This window comes from Gadus macrocephalus, chromosome 9 (genome assembly GCF_031168955.1).
Source record: "Gadus macrocephalus chromosome 9, ASM3116895v1".
Classification (NCBI taxonomy): Eukaryota; Metazoa; Chordata; class Actinopteri; order Gadiformes; family Gadidae; genus Gadus; species Gadus macrocephalus.
The window spans coordinates 22,244,169-22,254,615 of NC_082390.1; the positions used below are offsets into that span (position 1 = coordinate 22,244,169).

General features: G+C 45.4%; 1 long non-coding RNA gene across 1 annotated transcript; it reads left to right on the top strand.

The window, feature by feature from the left end:
- Positions 1 to 9,554: 9,554 nt before the first annotated feature.
- Positions 9,555 to 10,198, top strand: LOC132463918 (uncharacterized). Its single transcript, XR_009527140.1, has 3 exons — positions 9,555 to 9,722; positions 9,766 to 10,067; positions 10,156 to 10,198. It is a non-coding gene; the product is annotated as an uncharacterized LOC132463918 (long non-coding RNA).
- Positions 10,199 to 10,447: the final 249 nt, after the last annotated feature.

The window sequence follows — 10,447 nt, forward strand, 5'->3', positions numbered from 1 at the left end:
TCGGCTTAGTCTAGCCGGAGATCGGCTACTTAAATCGGCGTGCGCAGCTTCCTAGCCCCTCCTCTGACAATGGCGTCACCATTTGTGGGTGTTCCCGTGGACCCCGGCGCACTTCTCGTACAGGCGTCTCTCCGGAGACAGAGGGTTTTACGGGACAGAACCGATCCCTTGGCATTGTCTGACGATATTCAGATTTCAGACTTTATTGTCATTGTGCAAACAACGAAATTGGGGTTCTTCATGAGAGATACAGATTCTCATCAGAGGGTGTTCGTTATTTGATCGTCCTTTTGGACCTTATGTAGACAATGATTACTGTTGCGCATTGTATCTCCGTGACAGTGTGCTAGAGTGGAGGTAGCGCGTCAGTCTTGAATTTCTGCGCGGGGGGTTCGACTCCCAAGTGATGCAAATTTATGTGAAGCATAAAAAGTCCTAATTCTCATGCATATGGAATACTTATTCACTAAAGCTTATGGAATTATATTTTTGTGCTTATTTCGAACTTGAACCCATATTTTCAAGGCCGTGCTGGCACCACATGGGGGTAAAATGCATGATGATAGACCGGCGAATTTGAACCCCGGTCGCTGGCGTTCGGGTTTTATACTAATTGTGGGGAAAAACGGTCTGTCTAGCTACTGGACCAGATAAAATGAGACGGAGAGGTAATAAAGTCTATCGGCACGAGGACCTTGGATTTATTAAGTAAAGTGGCAGCGGTTATACAGAGTCATAAAGCGTGAGAAATCGAATATGTCTAAGTCCCTAATCAGCGCTGATGGTTCATCTGGAGCTTCGCCTCCGTGGAAGGTCTGCTTCAGAAGAAGGTGAAGAGTCCCTGTGTGATGCAGTCTTATGCTGTATCCTCCTCTCCATGAGGTGTGTGCGTTTGAGGTGTGTGCGGTTCGGTGTGTTTTGGCTCCCAGGCCCTGAGAGGGCTTCGTAACAGGGAGAGTTCCTCGTGTCTCCGGTGTGATAAATTAAAACGGGGAGTGCCCCCCTGAAATGTCTCGTGTGTGGTAATTTAATGTGGCTCTGAGGCCCTGGTATGGGCAGGTGTATCTCTTGGTTCCTCCTAACGGGGCAGAGCTCTCAAAATGTCTCCTGTGTGATAAATTAATGTGGCTCTCAGGCCCCTAGTATCTGCATGTGTTCCTTCTAGTGGGGGAGAGCTTCGAGGTGTCTCCTGTGTGATAAATTAATGTGGCTCTCCCGTTCTGGAGATGATACTGGTGCATTGTCTGAGTGTCCACCATCTGCCTGCCTGGGAGATGGGGCCTTCAGCTCCGGCCTTGACCTGACTATATATTATCATGTTTGTGTTATGTGTTCGTTGGGTTTAGAGCAAGAGTCGACTATATATTAATGTGCCTGCCATATGATGTGCTCATCAGGTTATTTTTCCCAACATATCCCCCTCAAGTCGTCGCAAGACGACTTTTACTCATTAGGGGTACGAGGGATAGGACTCCAGCGCGGGACTACCATTATAACACCATTAGAAATAACAGAAAGAAGGCAAAATGACCATAAAAACAAACAACCATGAGCATGGGACTAAAACAACTCGCTGGACCGGGCGTATGGGGAACCACGTGGGAGAAACGCTACCCATGCTTCAGACATGGGTATGCCATACACACCCCACCTAGGGGGTGGCATCCACCCCGGCCTTACATCGCGAGCAGACAATACCAACAATACTGGCAGCAGATGATACACAACAAAACCAACACCAAACCATAACAACAACAACAAAATGCAACAATAAAACTACCAGTAAACAATAACGATATAAACAAAAATGCAACAATCACACAAACACTACACAATAACAATCACAGGAAAGAAATGCAACCCTGAAACGTGTCCCTAAATAATAATAATAATATCAGAAAGATATGAGGTACACAACGAATGGCAATCCCCCTCAACCCATCCCTAGATGACCACACACTAAGGATGTGAGGAGGAGTTAGCTGGTCGTGTAACAATAAGCAATCACACGCATGGGGTATTCGGGGTAGGCCCGGGGCACGGGAACAACTGAAACCACGGAATAGTCCTGAGCGTCATCACGGGCAGGTGGACGCAAGGCGCCACCTGAGCATTAGACCCTTTTATTCAACTGCGCTCAGGACCTCATCTGATAAACGGGCAATCAAGGCCCCTGGAATCTCGCCCGTGTGTATCCCCGAGCTCCATCTAGTGGGACAGCGATATAAACAACAACATTTATGTTCCCGGCGTCGGTTGCGTAGACGCGGGCATAGATATGGGAGCGGCTAAAAACAGTGAAGCGTACAGAAGCGAATACAGCCAGGGGCGCCCTCAAGCCTTAAGGGAACGGGCCGCAGCCCCTGGTACCGGAACGCAGATCCCTGGTCCGGGCGACGTGGGTGCATCAGGTGGGAGGGGGGTGGTGCCGTTGGCGGGGACGGGAATGGGGCAGCCCACCATGTTCTCCAGCCGGATCAGGTCGGGCCCCTCTGGCGGTCCCGCGTCCAAACTCTCCGGTGTATACTCGATCCCCAGGTAAGCTTGGATGGCACCTGCTGTACCTGTAGCGCCCATCGCTCATTGGGCTCTCCATCCATCCTGTGAAGGGGTCATTAATGCCGGAGCTCTCTGCCAACTCTAATCTGAGGGACTGTAACCCTGCCAGCACCCTGGCCACCGACCCATCCGGTGCTGTGTTATTGGGGATAAAAGTACAACATGTCGTCTTCATCATCCCACACACCCCTCCGTGCTCTGCCAATAGCATATCTATATCTATATAGTCCCTTGACCTTATCCGTGGAAAAATTGACAAAACGTTGCTGATTATAGTATATATTATTTATCCAATCAACATTTTTGTTAATAGTGGACCACCAAAACAGGACTGATTCAAACCCTGCCAAAATCTGATTGCATCATTCTTGGGTAGTTCGTCGGCTCCGGGCGTGTCTGCATCTGGCTCCTCCTCTGGCCCTGGAACTTCGTGTTTCTCTTGCTGGAATTACAAACTTATGTACAACAGTTCAAACAGTTCAATGTTCAAACATATTTTCCTTAATTCTATTTCTAATTACTCTAATGGAAGTCCCTTTTGGGACCCTTGAATGTTAGGTGAATGCATGGGTCGACCCTTAAGCATTTCATGCGGGGTTAGATGCGTCGTTCTGTTAGTTTTCATGCGATAACTCATTAGTGTCAACCGTAGTGCATTAGTCCTTTAATTTAGTACTCTAATTTAACTTTGTTAATCTTTGTCTCAAGCGTCCCATTCACTCTTTCCACCATACCCTGTGGTTGAGGATTGGGGCGTAATCTAGTCTTTATTTGACATGCAAATGTTGAATCACATGTTTGAGTGTTCTCTGAATAAACGCTCCGTCTGAGCTTATTTCTGACGGAATTCCAAACCTAGTCATGACTTCTCTAGTCCGAAACTTGATTACTGTAGCCGCACTTGGGTCTTTTGATGGGACTGCTTCCACCCATCTGTTGAACACTGTATTTCACACTCATTTAGCTGGATGTCAATCATTGTTTGCAAGTATGGTGAAGAAAAACCTTGTTTTCTAATTATTATTATTATTATTATTATTATTATATTATTTTTTTTATATATATATATTTTTTTTTAATTCTCCTCAATACCTCCCCCCTTGGGCAATGGTCAAAACCATGCACATTAAATGATAAGCAAATCTAAGAACGCCGTTGGTGCAACCAACGTCGAAACGTCTAACCTTAACCATCAGCAAACTAAAACCAATCTTTTGGGAAGGGAAATCGAAACCAGTATGTCCAAAACCAAAGCCCAATATGGGTGGGTTTACCATCAGCCGCCGGAGACCACGCTGTTCCAAAGTCATGCACTAAACCGAAAAACGTACATGCGTTAGTGGCCTTCTATACCACAAAGGTAAAATAAAATAAAACGCGACATGCCCCGTTCCAAGACCACCTCTGCTGCCAGAGCTGACATATCTGACTCCTGTTCCTCCTCCACCCTACACCCCAGACGGGACTTCCCATGATTGTTGCAGCTCGTCACTTCATGATCAAGTGAGCCAGTGCCCACAGCGACTCTGCCAAGTAATCGTGACTGTGCCTGCCTTAGGTCGTCCCGGGTGTCAAGGTGGGATCTTACCCGTCGTTGGCTAACCAGCCTTCCATACTGGCTCGCTGCAGGATGCCATACTTGGGATACAATCAATCCCCACCTATATGGTGGTATAGATCGCAAAGTGGAGGGATGGAGACAGAGTCTTCAGCCCCATCTGCCCTATGCAGCCAAGTGTGTGTGCGTAATGAATACACCTCAGGGAAACTATAAAACAAAAAGTCATTTATCAGAGTTACAATTATTAAACTGTTGCAGCAGCAGTAGTGGCATTTGAAAGGTAAACCCACTACTTCCGAATCCAAATGGACAACATAGCATGTAGGACCCCTTCCCAGCAGATGTGGCTTCAATCCACCTGTCATCCTTGACCAAAGAGATACACCCCATATTTTAATAGGTGTAGTCCTACTTGTACAGTTTATCAAGATTACTTTATTTTATTTTATTATTATACTCCTTCTTTATCATATCCATATTTATTCAATTATTCTTTCCTGTGTGAAAATAATATGAATCACTTAGTTAATAGCAACACCTTCTTTAGTCCAATTGCATTAGATTATCATCACTGTTGTCCTATTAAAGTATCAACGTTATTGTCCTTATAACCTCCTCATGAACTTTGATGTTCTTCATCCTGAATGGTAACTGTGTCATGATGTTCATCATCCTTAATAAAAAACAAAACTAAAACTAAACTTAAAGAAAAACAAATTAGCCATAATGTGAATATCCGCTGTGTGTCTCCCTGTTTCTCTCTCCCTCCTTCGGGAGAACACGCTCTCTCTCCCTCCTCAGTACGGGGTGCTGTTTGGTGCAAGACAACAGATAAGGGTGGAATGTGGCTTCTCTCTCTCTCTGCGTGTCTCCCTCCCACGTTGGGTGCGGCCATAACGCCTTGAAAGCGAGTGTGCTCTGGGGGCTGGGTGTGAGAGAAACCATGGGTAGTTCCTTTTCTCGGCCAGCAGAGGGGTTGTTCAGGTGAAACCTATGGACAGAGACTACAAGGAACTTCAAACATGGCAGACAGGGAACTACAAATTTATCAAAGCCTGAAAACTCAACAGAGCTCTACCTGCATTCCTTTGATATGTGGTATTTTATGGCGTATGGCCACCACACGCTTTCAGTTGAACGCACTCTATTTCCTTTCTCTGTACTGTGTGTTAGTGTGTCTCTCTGTACTGCCTGAATGGTGTAGGTCGACAAATGGGGGGGGAAATGTGTTCTCTCTCTCTCACCCTTCCTCGCTCCCCTTAGGGTCAAGCAGCAGCTAGGACCGTTAACAGATAAGCCTGGAATGCAACATCCTCAACTCTCCATCATGGAACAAGGCCTAATAACTATCTCTCACACACAAAAAGATCCTTCTGTCCCTTCATTCACAAATAACTTTTCACTTTATTATATATAACTTAATACTGCTCCCCCTTTCCAAATTTCTATATACACAAAACTAGAAGCTGACCACCGAAATTGGTACAGGCCTCGTCAGGCCGAACCAAAACACCCTCACAGGTTCTAACTTCCATACAATTTTAGGGAGGGGAACTACAACATGAGGTGGAGTAGAGGACTTCAAATATGGTGGACGGGGACCTCAAATGGGAGGACTACACATATGGGAAAGGGGATTACACTCTGGGCCTGAAAACCATACAGAGTCCTTTCTCGTGGTCCTGAAACAACCGTTCATTGTTAGAAAAACACGCACTCTATCGCTACCTCCAACTGTCTAGAGGGAAAATGGTCCCTCTCGATCGTCCTTCGACTTTAGCTCTCCTTGCTATCTCTCCTTGCTATCTCTCTCGCTCCCTCTCACACAAACACACACACACACACACCTAAACAGACCTTTCTCATTCTGTCTCCTCCAAACGCACACACAGAAACATCACCTCTTGCGTACACGCGCACAGAGACGCACACAGCCTTTCTCACTCTGTCTCCTCTAAACGCACACACAGAGACATATCAACAGACTTCTCTCATTCTGTCTCTCGCAGATGCACACAGAAACATATCAACAGACTTTTCATTCTGTCTCTCACAGCCTCTTACACACACAGAAACATCACCTCTTGCGTACACGCGCACACACGGAGTCGCTCACAGCCTTTCTCTCTCTCTCACGCGCATACACCCACTGTCTCTCTGTGTGTCACTCGTGCCCTAGGCACCGTTTCCTCTGCAAAGGGACTCTAACCCTGATAAAGGACTCTAACCTTCTTACCACATAGAATTATTTAATACACAAACAAAGAAGGGGACTCTAACCCCCCCCCCCCTGAGGGACTCTAACCCCCTTTAAGACATAGGTGGGGACTCTAACCCCCCCCCCGAGGGACTCTAACCCCCTTTAAGACATAGGTGGGGACTCTAACCCCCCCCCCCCCCGAGGGACTCTAACCCCCTTTAGACATAGGTGGGGACTCTAACCCCCTTACCACCGAAATTATTTAATACCTAAACAAAGAAGGGGACTCTAACCCCCCTTTAAGACATAGGTGTCTCCATTACACATCCATTACGTGGCCATCGGTAGTCTTGTATCACTATGCCCGATTCTTATAGGCCCTATGGTCTCGAGGGTATTCTTTCACCATGCAACGAGCCGATATTCGATGTGTCACGCGTTCAGGGTCAATCGGGTTTATGGGGAAATGCTGGGATACAGTCCTATTCGTCCCCACGAGATATCCCGTAGCGAACCGCTCTCACAGTCTCACCTCCTAATATGGTTCCTATATAACTATGCAGAGTTTGGATTTTATCAACAGGTTCTGCCTACCTTTTGTTGGGCGTGCACGAGGTGAGACTGCAGGAACCGGTCCGGTGCTCCGGGGTCCCGAGGTCGTGCCGCTCTCCGTCTCTCGTTTCCCAGTTGCGGTTCAATTCAGAAAAACTATGTACGTCGGGGTCACCAAATTGTGGGGAAAAACGGTCTGTCTAGCTACTGGACCAGATAAAATGAGACGGAGAGGTAATAAAGTATATCGGCACGAGGACCTTGGATTTATTAAGTAAAGTGGCAGCGGTTATACAGAGTCATAAAGCGTGAGAAATCGAATATGTCTAAGTCCCTAATCAGCGCTGATGGTTCATCTGGAGCTTCGCCTCCGTGGAAGGTCTGCTTCAGAAGAAGGTGAAGAGTCCCTGTGTGATGCAGTCTTATGCTGTATCCTCCTCTCCATGAGGTGTGTGCGTTTGAGGTGTGTGCGGTTCGGTGTGTTTTGGCTCCCAGGCCCTGAGAGGGCTTCGTAACAGGGAGAGTTCCTCGTGTCTCCGGTGTGATAAATTAAAACGGGGAGTGCCCCCCTGAAATGTCTCGTGTGTGGTAATTTAATGTGGCTCTGAGGCCCTGGTATGGGCAGGTGTATCTCTTGGTTCCTCCTAACGGGGCAGAGCTCTCAAAATGTCTCCTGTGTGATAAATTAATGTGGCTCTCAGGCCCCTAGTATCTGCATGTGTTCCTTCTAGTGGGGGAGAGCTTCGAGGTGTCTCCTGTGTGATAAATTAATGTGGCTCTCCCGTTCTGGAGATGATACTGGTGCATTGTCTGAGTGTCCACCATCTGCCTGCCTGGGAGATGGGGCCTTCAGCTCCGGCCTTGACCTGACTATATATTATCATGTTTGTGTTATGTGTTCGTTGGGTTTAGAGCAAGAGTCGACTATATATTAATGTGCCTGCCATATGATGTGCTCATCAGGTTATTTTTCCCAACATAATCCACTACGCTACAGCCGCTACCTCTCAGCGGTCGAAAACATGCTATACATTTCTTAAATAGGGTGTATTTAAAGTGAATTCCCTAAATGATAGAATAAGGCAGGATGGACGTTGCTTATGCATTTAAATCATCATCATTCTATTTGGATTAATGGCGAACAATTCTGCATTTGGCATAGTTATTTTACAGACAATATGCAGAATCTTTTCACTTAAACTCATATAGACTGCTTGATCTATCGTAAAGGTGAGAAAAATGACGCAAAAAACGGGGACTCTCTAAATCGACGCCACTTCGACCTGGGCGGGACTTTACGTCCTACGTCACTCGCTATGGGTGTGCATGTGTGCGCATAGCCGTCACTCGCGATGGGTGTGCATGTGAGAAAGGTTTTGGCTTTAATGTCTATGGGTTGGTAATAACGGTTCTGATGATTTTTCTGATGGAAAAGTGGTATTTTATTTCCATAATCTTTGTTCAGTGAACGCATAAACCCGTGTGTTAGTTAGCAGTTAAACAAAATGCGATCTCTTTGTTTACAGTTACCAACGACCAACTGATGATTGGGGGTTCGATTCCCTAGTGATGCAAGGTTTTTTCTTTCATTTTGGACTGCACACACATCGCGAGTGACGGATACTCGCACAATGTACACACATCACTGTCTTTACAATTTCTAGGCAACCAAAGTTTAAAGATTGTCAAGTGGTTAACTCTTGAATCGCATGTACTAAGACCTGATGGGTTAGTGGTCAGAGAGCAACTCATTAACGCGGGGATAAGGGGTTTGATTCCTTAATGAAGCTAGCTTTTTTCTTTCATATTGGACTGGATGTTTGGATGCCATTTTGCGTAACTTGTAGTTTATGATGAAGAAATTTTACTGGGGTTAAGGTTAGGGTAACGCTAAGGGTAAGACACAAAGTGTTTTTGCAACACAATATTTCTTACAATAACAAAGTCCAAAGTTGTGATGACTCCAGTAGGAAACTTAAGATACCTAGAGAAATGCGTGAGTGCTCACAAAACATCAACAAGTGAGCAGTGTGGTACAGGGTGATCATTTCTGATATACAGTACAAAAGCTGAAACTATTAGCCAGGAGTGGGAAAGATGCAGACGCAGACGCAGACGTGGGAAGCAATAAGACGCACCAACACACAGTTGCCTGTTGCAAAATGGTTCAGAGTTTAATAGAAATAGTTAAGGTTAGCTGGTATGGCGTTATGGTATGGCTGTAGTCTAATGTTAGCTTAGTTTGTGTTGTTTCGTCATGTTAATCGCTGGTAATAGTAAGTCATTTGTAGAAATATAGCCTATCATCAGACTGTAGGAATGTCACCCACCCTCCATCGCGTACGACACTGACGCTCGTAATCTGTAGTGCAAGGGAGTTTGTGCACAGATCCCTGAGACAAACGGCTACGCGCACACATGCAAACCCATAGCGAGTGACGTAGGACGTAAAGTCCCGCCCAGGTCGAAGTGGCGTCGATTTAGAGAGTCCCGCAAAAAACGCCCCTTTCACGTGAACGCGCACTGAACCTAAAGCGGAAAACCTGGTTCTACTAATTGAATCTAAAGTAAGCTTCGTGGTACCATTTAACTCTGATTGCGAGTTGCGGGTCTGTCGAGCCAGGTTTTCCCAAGAAAGCCTGGGTATGTTCAGCGAGCTTCGTGGTATAGGGCACAGATGGGGATGCAGGAACTGAACTGAACGCAGGAACTGAACTGACTCAACTGAAATAAGTGTAATTCCTGGATTAGGTGTACGAATTGCAAATTGTATTTATCATACTTTTTAGGACAGTTCAAAATGATTCTGAAATATATGGAATATCATGAATATTTAATCTCCACCTCTTAGTATCCATATTCTTCTTCAAAATGGCTGTCTTAATTGTGAAAGAGAAAACATGCTGATAGATGGCTATCAATTTCAAGCATGTAGGCCTATTGATATATATACATTATTCAAATGATTTCTAAAAACTGTTTTGTTTTTGCTGTTTTTTTTCTGGGATTCAGGAGCATTTTTATGACCCAATATCACATAGTGGATTCATTGAGATGCGGCTTAGGAATCTCAGGCGCAATCTTCATGATGATCAACATCGGTTTCAGCGCAAGCGTAGTCGGCCTACAACAACTAACCCTAGCCTAGAGCATCAATTACAGTGGAGATGCCTATAGAAGGGGAGGAGTTGATAGGTCAGTGTTTCTCCCAGTGCTTTATAGATAAGGTGGCTACCTTAACAACACCCCTGCCACCTTAACTGTACTAAGTTGTTTTCCTCAGACAATCACCACCTTAACTAACACATTTGCTGTGGGAAACACTGTAGGTGAATGGAAGAGCATTATAAAAAGAATGAGAGCATGTCAGAAAAACATCAGCACCATCAAAGAAGGCATGGAAAAAAAGTATGCCAACCGAAGACTGTGGATTGCTGCTAGTTCTCCAACAGTGGAGGAAATTTTTGCAGAGTATCTTCGCTTTGTGGACATGCCGACTATTTTAATAAAGTTGAAATGAAAAAATCGAAATGAATAAATCCCCTTTAACCTATTATAGTTTTAATCAAAAATGT